The following is a 13,930-nucleotide window of genomic DNA, read 5'->3' as shown; positions in this document are numbered from 1 at the left end:
CTGAGACACAGCAATGAAGTATAACCATAAGCTAATTTGACTTCGGGGCACAGAGTAGTATTCCAGGGCGTGGAAATCCTTGAAAGTTTGGGAACATTTGCAAACTAAAATGTTTGTGGATATTTACAAACTTTGTTTCCAGGCATCTCCACAGTAGAAACAGTCAGAAAAGCACTTCTTTCAAGATCAGGAGCAGGTATGTTGCCAGAGAGGGAATGAAAATGAAACACTCATAGTATACATTAAAATAAGAATGGCATAGAAACAGAACTGAGTCTAACAGATTTCCTGAGCAAACCAGCTTGATTTACTCATGCATACTAACACTCAATGGATATTATTACACAGTAGTAAATACTTCTACAGCAGAAGGGAGTAGGCCTTCGAGGGCGTGGAAATCCTGAAATGTTGAGAAAACCACAAACTACAGAGTTTGTGGTATTTAGCAATTGCTAATCCATTCCTACTCTCGAACCAATCAGATATTTACTCCTGTCAAGGGTAGGAATAAATGCATTTTCAGGGAATGAATGGAAGGAGCCATGTGATTATATAATAAACTAAAGTCATGCACAAGACTTGAACTGTGCTTGACAGATCTCCACTGCAAACCATATCTAAGTAAATTTACAAATCTCGTCTAAGTGGCTTTCATATCAAAAAGAGAATAGATGCAGGGTTATGAATACACAACCTGCTACGGTGTAACATATTAATAGTGAGAGCAAGCCTCATTACAATATATTAGCATACTCATAGAAATGTTAAGACTCCAAATGCAGTCCATAATTACTTTTGTAAGAATGCAAGCGAGATTCTTTCAGATAACTACTGGAGGAGGGACAGGAGCATAAACACCATTGGCCTTGGAGTCGTCCGTAGTGGTCGTTGGCAAGCAAGCAAAGGTTTGCAATCACTCCCTGCTGGCCTATACAATGTATTGGACCATGGTCGTGAAGATATTCGTAAACCTTCACCCACAGTCTGTCGACCTTACCTCAGGGCAGATCTGCAAATATCAGGAATTCACAAACCTTTCTACAAGAACTCTTGGAAACCTATTATAGTTGTGGGTTTTCAGTATTTAAACTCGGAAATTTTTTGACGATTCCAATTTACTTCTACACAAAAGGTTTTCTAAATGCATAATTGTGCATAATGTGCAGTTGCACACTGAGAGACATCAGTACAATAGCACTTTTTTCATTTTCTTTCGGCACAGAATTGATATTTCCCTGTTGAGAAACCTTACCCTTACAAATCCACTCCAACTGTGTGTGTGTTCCCTGCTCACTACCTCTCTGTAAAGGTGTTTACACCTGTCCTCGGCAAGGATACATTTATTACTGTTTTCATGGTGAAAACGGGTTGGAAACATTTTTGTAAATTTCCATAAACTCTCTAGTTTGAAGATGTTCCCCAGGTTTTAAGGACACCACGCCCTGCAAGACCAGCATCCGCTCCTGGAGCACAATTTACCTCTGGTTATATAAAATATTTTATGGTAATATGACAAATGGGTAAACGGATTTACAAGTGTAAGTTTCCCTTTTGTGAATTACTTGCATTTGGAAATAAAGAATGTCCTCAGGTTGTATGTCACAGCATTGACTACGGAAATATAGGATGATCCCAGCAAACATACTCACAAGCAAAATATTGTGAAATGTATATATATATATATATATATATATATATATATAGGTAAATATAGATTTACTATTCTTAACTCCAAATCTACATATCTTGAACATACATATTTATTGTCCACTTAAAAATATATTTTTTTTATTGTCAAGGTAAATTTATGTGGAGTTGGGTATAGTAAATCTTTACTTACCATTATATAGTTACTTCTTCGATATTTTGGTTGTGTCTATTTTTACTATGATATGTTTGTAGCACGATATTTAAAATCAATATTCCGGTATCACATCTTATGCCATTGTAAGATGAATGGCTTTGTGCATCGGGCCCACTCCTCTTTAAGGTAGTTTGATTTCTCAGTGCTGTGAAGACAAAGAAACAAAAGTAATAAGATAAATATATTTAAAAATAAACGAGAATGAGGTGAAGGACATGAATTGATTACACTTGAGGCATTCAGCATGTTCCTGTGACCATTTTAAAAGACGTAAAATGTCTTTGCATCAAGCTGCATCTTTGGTTCTGTGATCAAACCAAAAACTGATTATGCCTGCTTGTGTCCAATACTGATCACGGTGGAACCTTTTACTTTTGGCAGAGTTCCACACTAGCTCTTAGTTCAGAGCCGAGCATCCACTTTATTGATAGAATGGATCACCAGACATGCCCATGAGACAGGGATCCACTAGGCAGAAGGTGTCCTCAGAGAGAGGTATAGCAGAGGAACACAGGCAGTGAACTTGGGTATGTCAAAAGCAGCCTTCGTACTACCCACCACCCTAGACCGGGGGTCCTCAGGTATTCCACACACAGCTGCTGCCCCTGCATGGGTGAGGGCAGGCAGGAGGAGTGCTGTCAGGAACTAAGCAATGTTCTGTAATCTTCTTACCACTACTCTCCAGGTTCTGCTGCAAAACTCGGAATCAGTTCTCAAAGCCACCACTGTGCACATGGGCTGATGAATGGTGACAAACAAAAGCAGGAAGAAAGTGAAGCTGCGAATAGCGGGTCTTGAAATAGCTATATGTAAGTTTTGTCTGATTAAGGTGAAAGTATAGACATTGGGGGGACAAGGAGCTAGCCTCTTCCCAATAAGGCTAAGCTAGGGTCCATGACATATGACACAATGAATCCATGCAATAGAGACTTTGACAGAAACATCTGTGCTTTACCACTTTAATAATGCCATAACATTTGCCACTATTTCTTTGCACTTTCCAGTAGCACATACGGGGTCCAGAGACATTAGAGCACTTCATGTGAAAACCAGGTTACATTACATTTTTAAGAAAAGGGAGATTAAGTGATTTACCCAGAATCATGGGATGTTGAGCCGGCACCAAGACTTAAACCTAGTTCTCCAGGGCCAGATCAACAGCTCTGGCCATTGGGCAACATCACCACCCGCTCGACTGCAGAGTGAAAAGGTTATTTGGTGCTCTTCTTTCATATATGTTCAGCTGGTCATGTTGCAAGAGAAAGAGTTTGGGTACCAAAATTAACTTTCACATCTATGAAGAGAAGCTATGAGCCTTGTATGATGCTTCAGATCCAAGGCCACAGTGGGTGCCCTTACAGATTTGACTGCCAGTTCATTAAATATGTAATGTGTGTGACTGCATTGCAGATGCTTTCTATTGTGACATTTGTGATGTGAAACAAAATACCATGGGCCTGATTCACCTGAAAAACGTACACTTCTGTATAGATTTACAATTTTTATCAATTCATAAAGGAATTTAATGAGTATTATTGTTATGGCTGCCTATCTTTTTATGTGCGGAGTCTCTGCCACGAATGCAGTCGTAAAGATACTACTCATTAAATTCCTTTGTGAATTGCAAAAAATAGTAACTTTATACAGAAGTGTAAGTTACATTTCTGAATCAGGCCCCATGTATATAGTCAGCAATCACTTTATAGATCCATGAATTGTTATTTATCTATCTATCTATCTACCTATCTATCTATTTTTGTACCTGTCTGTCTGTCTGTCTACCCATCTATCTCTGCATGTGCATATATCCACATACCCATTTATTGTATTTCTTTCACTCCCACACTCTTTCTCTATTTCCTGTGTGTGTTTGTGCAGATGCAGGCATGCACAGGCTTACTTGCGTGTATGTGAGAGTATGTAGTTGTATGGACGTTTATGTAATTTTATGTATGCATCCTCTACTCTACCATACCCCTGAGTTAACAGTAAGATCATAAATCACATCTCATAATCATTGGCCATCCTGTTTGCTACAATAGCACACCGAGGCCCAGATTTATTTAGTGCTTACACTGCCCTTCAGTCATGCAAGGCGAGGCAAGGCAAGGCAATGCCAGCCCTTAACTCAGTTTTACTATGCTACACAGAGCGACCTTGCATGACTCTGCTTGGTGTAGTAAACCTGAAGTAATTTAAGGCAGCACAAGTTGATGCTTTGTGTTCCATAGATGGAGCATGGATGTTCCCATGCATCCACCATGGATTTAGGCGTATTCCCAGATTTACTAAGACTAGCGCCGAAATGTGTCAAAATCTACCCAGGTGAGGTATAACTAGGAGAAATATGGTTACTTCTCCTTGCTATTCCCTCATTCTGCAGCACACATAGAAAGAAGAAAATGCCTCTGGGGATTGTTTTTGTGCAGGAAGGTGATCCTTCCTGCACAAAAACAATCCTGGCTGTAACAAAGGCACCACTGCATCATGCCACAAGGGTGCCCGCCTTGGTGCTTGGCAGCCACAAGTGAGCCAGCGCAGAGAGAGCACAGGAATGCACCATATTTTAGTAATGATGGTGCATTCCTGCTCTCTGCATTTGAAGCAGCGCACCAAGTTGTCTTGCTATGTTATGCCAAATAATTGTTAATCTGGGCCCAGGGGTGTAACACTGGCCCTTGCAGGCACTGTGGTGAAAGGAATGCCGGGGCAGGGGTTTGGGGACTGGGTCCAGTCTTCATGGACCCCCTTTTCAGTCCAATGCATATTAGTATCTGCGAGATATGGTAGTTTCAGGGGTCCTTCACCACATTTTGCAGGGTGGCATCACCATATTCCGTTATGCCACTGTAATTCACTGTTTGCAATTGCTGAATCTGCAGATTTTAACCAAAAAAATATGTTTCTAGCTAAAATGGTTAAAAAGTTACAAAAAATGCAGCAACATGTGTTGCAACTCAGTGTAAGACTCTTTGCAAAGCTGGACTCGTCACCTTTGTGCTACTTATTGCTATATTTAGGTTTAAAATAGCAGTACAACCAGTGCCCAGACAGTGTTACTAAGTATAACAATTACAAAATAATGCAGTAATACTGTTACAAAATGTGCCACATTATTTCGCTTAATTTGCTTTTTTTGTTGCCGCATAATTTACTGAACTCGACAGCATGATTTGGCCTCCTCTTGCCACAAAATTCCAGGGGCCCTGGTTTTACCCTACAAATTATTGCTTTCTGCGTGCTGTAAAAGACTCGTCGTTTTTTAATTTGGTCCTAGTCTGCCTTTACTCCAGATTCGGCCTATTTATACTTTTGTGAGAGTCCTCCATGTCACAGAAGCCAGTAATAACTAAATGTTCACTAACTATGTACTTGCATAGAACAGTGTTCCTTGCATGGTTACATAAACTGGGCCGTGCGTATATTTAAAGTCCTTCGGGTAATAACGGCTCAGACTATCAATTGGACCATGAAACTCCCTAGTTTTCCTACTACAAAAAAAAAGTTTGCATTATATGAGAGTATACGAGGAGGGTTTTTCCCTATGTTGTTGTTTTTTCTAAAACGACTCCAACAAGTGTAAAGAGACGCGAATGCATTGTGGTGGATGTGCAACTGAGTGTAGGAGATGCCGGATTATCAGCTATTTGAAAGAGTTAATCATATCACGTCGGGTGGAATCACCTACAGAAAGGCACCTCTAGTACGTACGTGAAATGTTTTATGTGATGGTATAGGCCACATGTAAAATCTGTCCCAGTTTACTGTCATCCTTATTTCACCACTGAGCAGACCACCAAGCCCTGCTGTCACTTAGCAGTGAGAGCGCTGCGAAGTGAGGCCTTCCTTCGTGTGGCGGGAATCTTTCCTTATCTTGTAACATCTTAGTCGTTCACAAGGTTACTACTACCATCACCACTAGGGCAGCAAAAATCGCACACCATGTTAAAATAGTTAACAATTGTGTTGTGTTTTCGGCTGAGGAGTATTTAACAACAAAGAAATTAATTCCTAAGGAGCATTTAACAGGAAATAGTTTTTAGGGTCCCCTATAGATTTAGCCTGCACAATCTCCTCACCATAAACCATATGGACAAGAATGGATCATTTAAAATACATAAAGTTGATTGTTTGAGAGGCCAAAGGGAATGACCTAAGTGGAGGCCCAGAGGCAGGATTTCCAGGGTAAACATTCCTAAGGAGGCCTGCGGTCGACCCTAGAATGTATATATGCACACAAAAGATACACTACAGGAAGCCTTAAACTACAATCCTATATTGCCTTTTAGAGGATCTATGGCTTGGCCATCATGCGTCAGAATGTCAAGCGGTGTGTAAACGTTTACTAGGGTGCTAAGATATCACCATTGGCCTATAAGTACAGTTACACGATTTACATACTCAATATTTGTAATAAAAGAAGGGCATCTGTGTATCTCTGTGGTTATTTCTTATCATTTTAATATTATTATTAGTAGTAACATTATTGCCACTATTATTTCAGAGCCTCACTGCCACCGAGGCGCTTCCCAACATGACAAAGTACACGGCCAACAGTTTCTGAATGTCAGCAGAATCATAAGGTTGGCAATATAGGATAATACTCCATGCCCTTCATCCTTTATGTACTTTTTAAAAGAATGTGTAATTTTAAAAAAAGGATTCCTATGGTTAAAAGTCTGTAATTCACAAGGGCGCAAACGTGTATTTTCTGTAGACTTTTTGTAGCAAACTACCTCAAAATACAAATTCAGAAAAACACCACCCTTTCCTCCAAACCAATAGTTTAAGACATTTCAATTAAATTATATTTACAAACAATATTTGATAAAGATGCCTTTATCTAATAGACCACTGACTACGGCAAGTACACCCTTACATCCAGTCCTATTCACTTCCATTTCTTGGTTAATAAAAACTTTAGAACAAAGACTATTTTGAGCTGACTAAGAGTAGACTTACTCTGGGCCCTTTTAATTTTTCGCAAAAATCATAGGAAAGAAATCCGCAAAACAACAGTGAAACTTTAAAGAATGAACCCATCCAACTCTAAAAATATTTTGGAAAAGCATATACAAACGCATAAAGTTTTTAACTTAAAAATACGTATATCTTGTACTTTTCTACACATGGCCAGGTCCGGTGTGTGAATGTAGGGACTCAAGACATGCACTGCGCTACTGTGGGTAAGCCTGAATGGCTATATTATTTGTTAATATATGTCTTATCTGTATCCATAACATAAGATGCATTGCACCAGAGCGGTGCGTATATTCATACACAGTATACAGAGTCGTATGAGATTTCAGGTTTTATACCATATTTTGTGAGGAATGTTGAGTGCTGGCCAACTTCCTGCACAGGATCAAAAGCCTGCCTGCTGAAAAGAAACCTTACATCTGCATAGGGAAAAGCAGGCGAGACAAAGGAGCTCAGACCTGTCAGCCAAACACATGATTCGCATCCATACATTCACTAACCGTATATTCAACTACATTCACACTCAGGTATTACGTTTTTTGCCCTGTAGATGCCTTTTACCTATTACAGAAAAGATTTCCAAACAGTTACTAACAGTGCAATGCTTGACCTTGGCCAACCGAGTAGGCCAGGGCAGAAACCCGCTCTTTGCTTCAGTTTAACCCCATATTTTAGTGAATAATTAAAGTATGATGGAATATCACACTAAGCTGTCAATTTTAAGAACAATTTTCTCTTGCCTGGAAATTATCAGTGTAGGCCATATGATTTTTCGATTTATTGCGGCATGCCCACAGTACATCGCGCACAGTGCACTGTGATTCACTACATTGCAAGCACTGCGTATTAATTGCTGTTCAGTTTGTGTCTGAATGAACCCTGATGAATGTAATATAGGCTAAATCAAGAGGCTGTGACCTAACACATGTAAGCACTTACACACTTATATTTTGCAACCATCAATGACTTCTTAACAGTAGCACCCCTCTTGAAATGTAGTACACTTCACCGTAAAATGTGTCGCAGTTCAACAGCAGCGCACTAGCTCTCTAGAGCGTAGACTTTGTTCTCCACTACTCAGACACAGCTGTTCAGTTTTGCAAGAAGTAATGTGCAGTTGTGCAATTCTTTAAAAATGCACTAAATTGAATGCAATTAGTCAATACGTAGACCAGATAATTAAGACTGCGATCTGCTGACCCATCTTCAACAGACTGTCCCATTGACTGGTGTAAACTTTGAGTTTTAGGAAAAGAGAACTGTGGTTCTTATCTGGCTGTAGTTATTTAGAAGCCAATACAAGTTTTCTGTTTTTGCTACCATGCTCTGCCAAGGTGCGCGTGATGGTAGTAACTGTAGCCACAGCTCAGCCCTCCATTGCTCTCTAGCTAGGTTTGCACTCTATAAAACCATACGCATGCATACTATCATACATACTCCTTTTTCGGCTGTGTTCATAGCTTTGGTGGTGCTCTAGTACTCAGGACCCCTTGAGAGCCATCAAGCCTCGGGGTGCTCCGTCTGTGCTGCACACTGTGATGACCAGAAGCGGGACTTTGCGGGCCAGTTGGATAAAATGTCAGCTCATCTCGCCCCCAAAATCCCGGTTCCAGAATCACACATTTTTAGACTCAAGAAGAAAGTACATCCGCAGTGTTCCCAATGCCACAGTGTTTTCTTAGGTCCCCTGTTGTCTCAAATGTTGGTTCCAAGTGGGCCAGCACGCCAAATCACAATTCATCTTATATGATGTAAACCAGAACGCAAAGCAACATAAAGACCTAAAAAACTATGAGAAAATGCATGGCTTAGGAATATTAAACACCACATACTATTCATATTACGTATTTCTCCCCAAATGCAATTTGCACTGGTGTGAGCAAATTCTAACACAGGGCCATAGTCTTTACGCCTTCCCTTACACAAATACACAAAGAGGTTAAAAAGATATTCACCTGCACGACTTTCACTGACTCCAGTAAGTAAAAGCACGTGAACCATTTCATAGTTGGGGCAATCGGATAAAGTTTTCTTTGACCCTTTATTTTTACTTTTCAGGCCAATTTGTGGCATGTATTAATTCGAGTAAAATTAGGCAATTTCACAGGGATCCCTGGAACTTATAGCAGAATGCAGCTAAATAATTGTAAATAAATGGCCAAAAAAATAAAAAAATAAAAAATGGAGTTGTCTGCTAGTCTGCCTCCTAAGGTTTTGTAATTTTTATATGTGAATGTCATGCAACAGCAAGTGACATTTTCTGGTGGTGTATCCTACTGTGGATTCACTTCTAGTAAAACCATTGTGGTCACTGGTAAACCTTTTGCCAGAAAGGTGTGACAAACTCTTCAAAATGTGAGCAAAGAGGCATAAGTGAATCTTTCCTCTGCCACAATGATTTGCAGTTCAGGCCTCTAACTTTGATAGCCAACAAGCTGATTCGCATGGCATGTGTTTCCCACTAATAAAAAAAATCATATTAATCGAATAGCCCTGTAGCCAACATATTTCATGGGTAAATGCATGAGATCAGATTGTTGTAAACTGCTAGAGAATGGTTAGGACTGTAATATATAGCAAAACCTATGTTCGGAACAAGTGATAGAAAGGAACTAAACTTAAAGCCACGACTGGAAAAAATATAAGAAACTCTCTTCCTTTCACAAAAAAGCAAATCCAAAGAATGTGTTCTCCACATCTCTTATACGTAAATGAGTTTGAGGGTGTTCCCAATAGATTAACGTTTTATGAAACCGGGAGGAATTTCGAACGAGCTGCCTAACCTTTTGTTTTTCAATTAACCCAAATAAAATTATCTTGAAGTACAGTAATCATGCTAAGATTGTATGAACAGTGCACCAGAGTTAAATGTTATTACTAGACGAGTTACTGCCATTAACAATAGTACTTTCGATAGCGCTTGAGGCCTAAAAACTGCGACTGAAAAATCATATGCACAGACAAAGCGAGGCATACTGGCGCTCAGAGGAGCACACAAAAAAAGGAGAACCTCTAGTCTAGGCAGTTTAGGGAGTGTTATCTCGTGCACAGTTTAGGGAAGATTTGTTATCGTGATTTACAGGGCGATTATGTCAAATGCGACACCTTGGAGAATGGGTTTTGGATAAGGAAATGAAAGAAAAGAAAAGAAAAGAAAAGGAAAAGGAAAGAAAAGGAAGACTAAGCAGAGAAAGGATAGGATGGAAGGGGGAAGAGCAGAAAGAGAATGGAGAAAGAAAGCGAAATACATAGAGAATAAAATAGAATAGCGTAGAATGATGAAATTAAGAGGAGTGGTAGGCCCATCAAGGGAATGAGAGTGAAGAAAAGCGCGCCCGCAGCTGGGCTGCGTGTCTCAGACAGTCTGCCGAGCAGTCCCAGGGGAGCACAGGTAAAGGGCCATTGTCTGGCTGCCTTCAACCCAGCATGATCCGCACACCCGGCCGTTAAGTGCCAGCACCGTCACCACGCCCGGGAGAGCACACAGAGGTCCTTCAGTGGTACAGGCCTGGTCGCAAAGTGTAGAGCCCGGACACCCCGACCCAGATCCGACAAACTGACTAGTCCTCTTCCTCTGTCACCTGAGGAGGATGAGAATGGCTAGCACTGAGTTTTATGAAAAACGCAGAGGCCAAAACGTTGAAGTAAAAAAAAAAAGAAATACCACTTACAGTGTGAGTATGGAGTGTGAGCTCCGGCCAGCAGCAGCTGCTGAGTACCGCAGCACCGCCTTGTCGTTTCCGAGGACGGACAACCAGCAGCAGCAATCCTGCTCCAGTTCCTGACTCATGACACGGAGATCACACACTGCCTGGCGAGCTGAGAGATTTCTTGAACACAGCTCGCAAGCAAACAAGAGGCCGGAGCAAGGGAGGGGGGGATATCCAGCGCCCAGAAGAGGGGGTGAAAAAACAAAGATCCACAAGTGCAGAGAAAAAAAACACACACGCGCAACCCAAAAGATATGATATCGTTTTACAAAAAATGCTGCAAGCAGTGTCTGCTGCCAGGAGGGCAGAGAAGGGGAGGGATGTTCAGTGGTTGCTGGGTGTTGCAAAGTGAGGCAGAGGCCGCTGTCTGCCGCCCCGGCTGTACAGGGTCCCTGGAAGGAGCGGGGTCCTTTGCAGGGAGGTGTCTCGAAGTCCAACCGTTCACAGACATGAAAAAACATTGGCAATGCTTTCCTAGAAGTCACCTCCAAATATAGTAACAGGGAAGGGGCATTCCTAGAAGCACCGCAGACGTCAGGCGGGTGGGTGACTGCGGGGCTGCGCGCTGCCGGCAGAGGGCCCCCGCGAGCTGGCCACAGAAAGGCGGCCACGAAGGGGTGCCGAAGCCGACGCCTCCCGGAGCCGAGCCTGCGGTCTCTAGATAAGATCCGGGAGCGGTGTCATGTGCGCGCTCCAAGCAGACGCTGTCACCGTCCGCGTGCATCTTCGTGCATCCTGTGTCTGAGGCGTGTTTGCTTTTCCCGTGGCAGCTGCCTCCCCTCAGGTGGAGTCCCCCATCGCTTCCAGGCGCTCAGCTGATCTCACAAGTATTACTTCTCAAGAGCCGGTCTGCCCTGTCACCAGGAGGAGCGACTGGTGAGGCGCTCGGTAGCTCAGCATCGCCCACTGAAAATATGAGACCTGCGAATGTCCTTCTTTGGGGGCGTGAGAGCTGAGGAAGCTGTTATTGGAGAGATCTGGTTAAAAATGAGGGATAATAGTGTAAAAATGCAGAAACTATCACCCAGTGCAGCTCACATTTGCTAAGTGCAACTATGCTGCTATATTTTAATATCCTGACCTGTAAAATAACAAATACTAGAAGCAGTCACTTTAAGAAGTATTTTTAGTTGTCTAAAGTACTCCTAAATGGCGAGAAACAAGGCAGAGTAACCATGACAATGAGAATGAGCAAGAGCTAATGTCCAGTATTTTTCTATGAGAAAGCCGGCTACCCAAATTCATGCGTCTATTGTTTTATATCAGATATGTAATAAAGAGTGGACTACGCCCCGGAAAGGAGTTGGGCACTTGCAGAGAGCTTCTGTTTCGAATTGTAGCGAGACAAATATCGAACACGAGGTGCATGCAGCAAATACAACAGGCTGGGGGGTCAACGAAATCAAGACATGATGAGGATGCGAACATGTAAATGATAAATTGCCAGACAGCACGATGGACAACTTTTTCACACGTACTCTAGTAACATAACTCGCACTTCACCCTAGAAATTATGATAATGTCCCATTAACCTTAAATACCAGGGCCTGTTGTTGCCTTACAGAATGCAAATCTGGAGTAAAATACATTAAAAAAGGCCTTGTTGCTCAGGAGCCTGAATGTTCCAACATTATACCATTTTGACAGGGACTCAGTAAATCCGCACACCAGAGCTGCTGCAGTGGTATTGTTGAGAAACAACAAATCTGTCCATTCTAGCAGCCATGCTCATAGGTGCCACTACTATACCATTAACGCCATAGGTGACGTTGTTCTTGTACATCACTGCGGCAGATGTATTTTTCCAAAACTTTACTGTGATGTTGTTGAATTGATCCATGTGAGGTAGAATGTGGGCACCCAGTTCCATTGTGATTATTACTTGAACTTATGCAACAGAATTTGTTCGACAGGCCATCAGTCAGCCTGTTTCACGAGGCCACGGGGAAGGCGTGGGCAACGGGGTCACAGCCGTGGGAGTTGAGGCAGTTTTTCCTTTGATGTTCCAGGACCTGTCTTACTATGGCTCTGCAAACATGGCCAAGTTCAACCCTTTTTTGGCACTTGGCTCCCAGTGATAGCAAGGGTGAACAAGTAGCTTGTGGTTACTCAGACCCAGGTATCAATACTATCCTGCCCAGCAGCGCAATAAGATCATTGTCTAGGTAAATGCTTCTCTTTGTAGAAAAGACAACTGCTTTATTACACAGAAAGCATAGACTTACACTACACTTTAAATAAGACATGAATACCTGGTTCACAAGTGTGAATCTATGTGCTTTTATGGGCTTCTGTCAACTAATTCAATACCCTCCCTGGGTCCCCACCTGCTCTGGGTTCTCCACCTTCCGGTTCAGAGTTAAAGGTAAGGTCTATAAGTGCAACTCGTCCTCCCCCACTCCCTCTCCGTTTGGTCTTAGCACTCAGACTCTGAGGCATAGGCCCACTCAAACTCTCACTCTTTTCATATAAGCAGCGCATGGCCGTGTTTAGTCGTCCCACAGCAAAAGGATCTCAGCGGTAGCAGTAGGCTTCCATGTGTCACTTGGCAGTCTTCCAGGGAGCTGTACGGCAGCTAGCCTTGCAGTGCAGTGCTTTGAGGGTTGGGGCAGGAGTAGAGCTTCTGTTGGTGGCCCTCTTCCAGGCAGCAGACTGTAGACCAAGGATTACTCCGGCACTCCATTGGTAATGTAACGCACAACATGGCTCACTCCAACACTGGTGGGTACTTGACTTAGGGCACAGCTCACTACGAGACTCCAGTGAGCACTTGATGCGTCTTCCTGAGTGTAATAGCCCTGTGTTCTCAGGTGATTATTCTTTAACATGGTGGACACCAGGTGCTACTTTCAGCACACAGCGCCTCAAGATGCAGACCTTAATTCTTCACAAACACCCCAGGGACACCTCCCTTGTTCATCTGGACTGCTTCTGTCCCAACAGCACAAGTGGCTGTACTGTGATCCTGCAATTCACTTGTGGTATACACAAGCTACCAGCACCAGCATATCCCAGCTTCAGTCAGGCTGACCACTTGGACACAGAGGCCCTCATTATGACCGTGGCAGTGAGTGATAAAGTGGCGGTAATATCGGCAACAGACTGGCAGTAACTACTGCCAAATTATGACCATGGCGGTGATAACTCCCATAGACAGCCAATGTACTACACCAACCGCCAGGGTGGAACCAACAGTCACCACGGCGGTAGCCGCCAACAGCGAGGCGGGAAACAAAGTACCACCCACCATATTATGACACAGGAAACCACCACCTTTTCCGGGGTGGTACCAACGCCATCAAAAGCCTGGAGGAAACACATCACTGAAGTGAAAAGACTCACCATCGGAGACACAGGGATGAACCACGCCGCCATG

The 13,930-nt window shown here is 42.6% G+C and overlaps 1 long non-coding RNA gene across 1 annotated transcript in view; it reads right to left on the bottom strand.

The window, feature by feature from the left end:
• Positions 1 to 11,314, bottom strand: part of LOC138261465 (uncharacterized) — a 107,451-nt gene extending 96,137 nt beyond the window's left edge. Inside the window, exon 1 of the long non-coding RNA XR_011199096.1 lies at positions 10,516 to 11,314. This is a non-coding gene — a long non-coding RNA (uncharacterized lncRNA). The remainder of the gene's footprint in view (positions 1 to 10,515) is intronic.
• Between the last annotated feature and the right edge of the window lie 2,616 nt (positions 11,315 to 13,930).

The sequence above is a fragment of the Pleurodeles waltl genome, chromosome 10, assembly GCF_031143425.1.
Source record: "Pleurodeles waltl isolate 20211129_DDA chromosome 10, aPleWal1.hap1.20221129, whole genome shotgun sequence".
Classification (NCBI taxonomy): domain Eukaryota; kingdom Metazoa; phylum Chordata; class Amphibia; order Caudata; family Salamandridae; genus Pleurodeles; species Pleurodeles waltl.
Note: the sequence above shows the minus strand (reverse complement) of the source record. Positions and strands in the feature narration are given on the sequence as shown.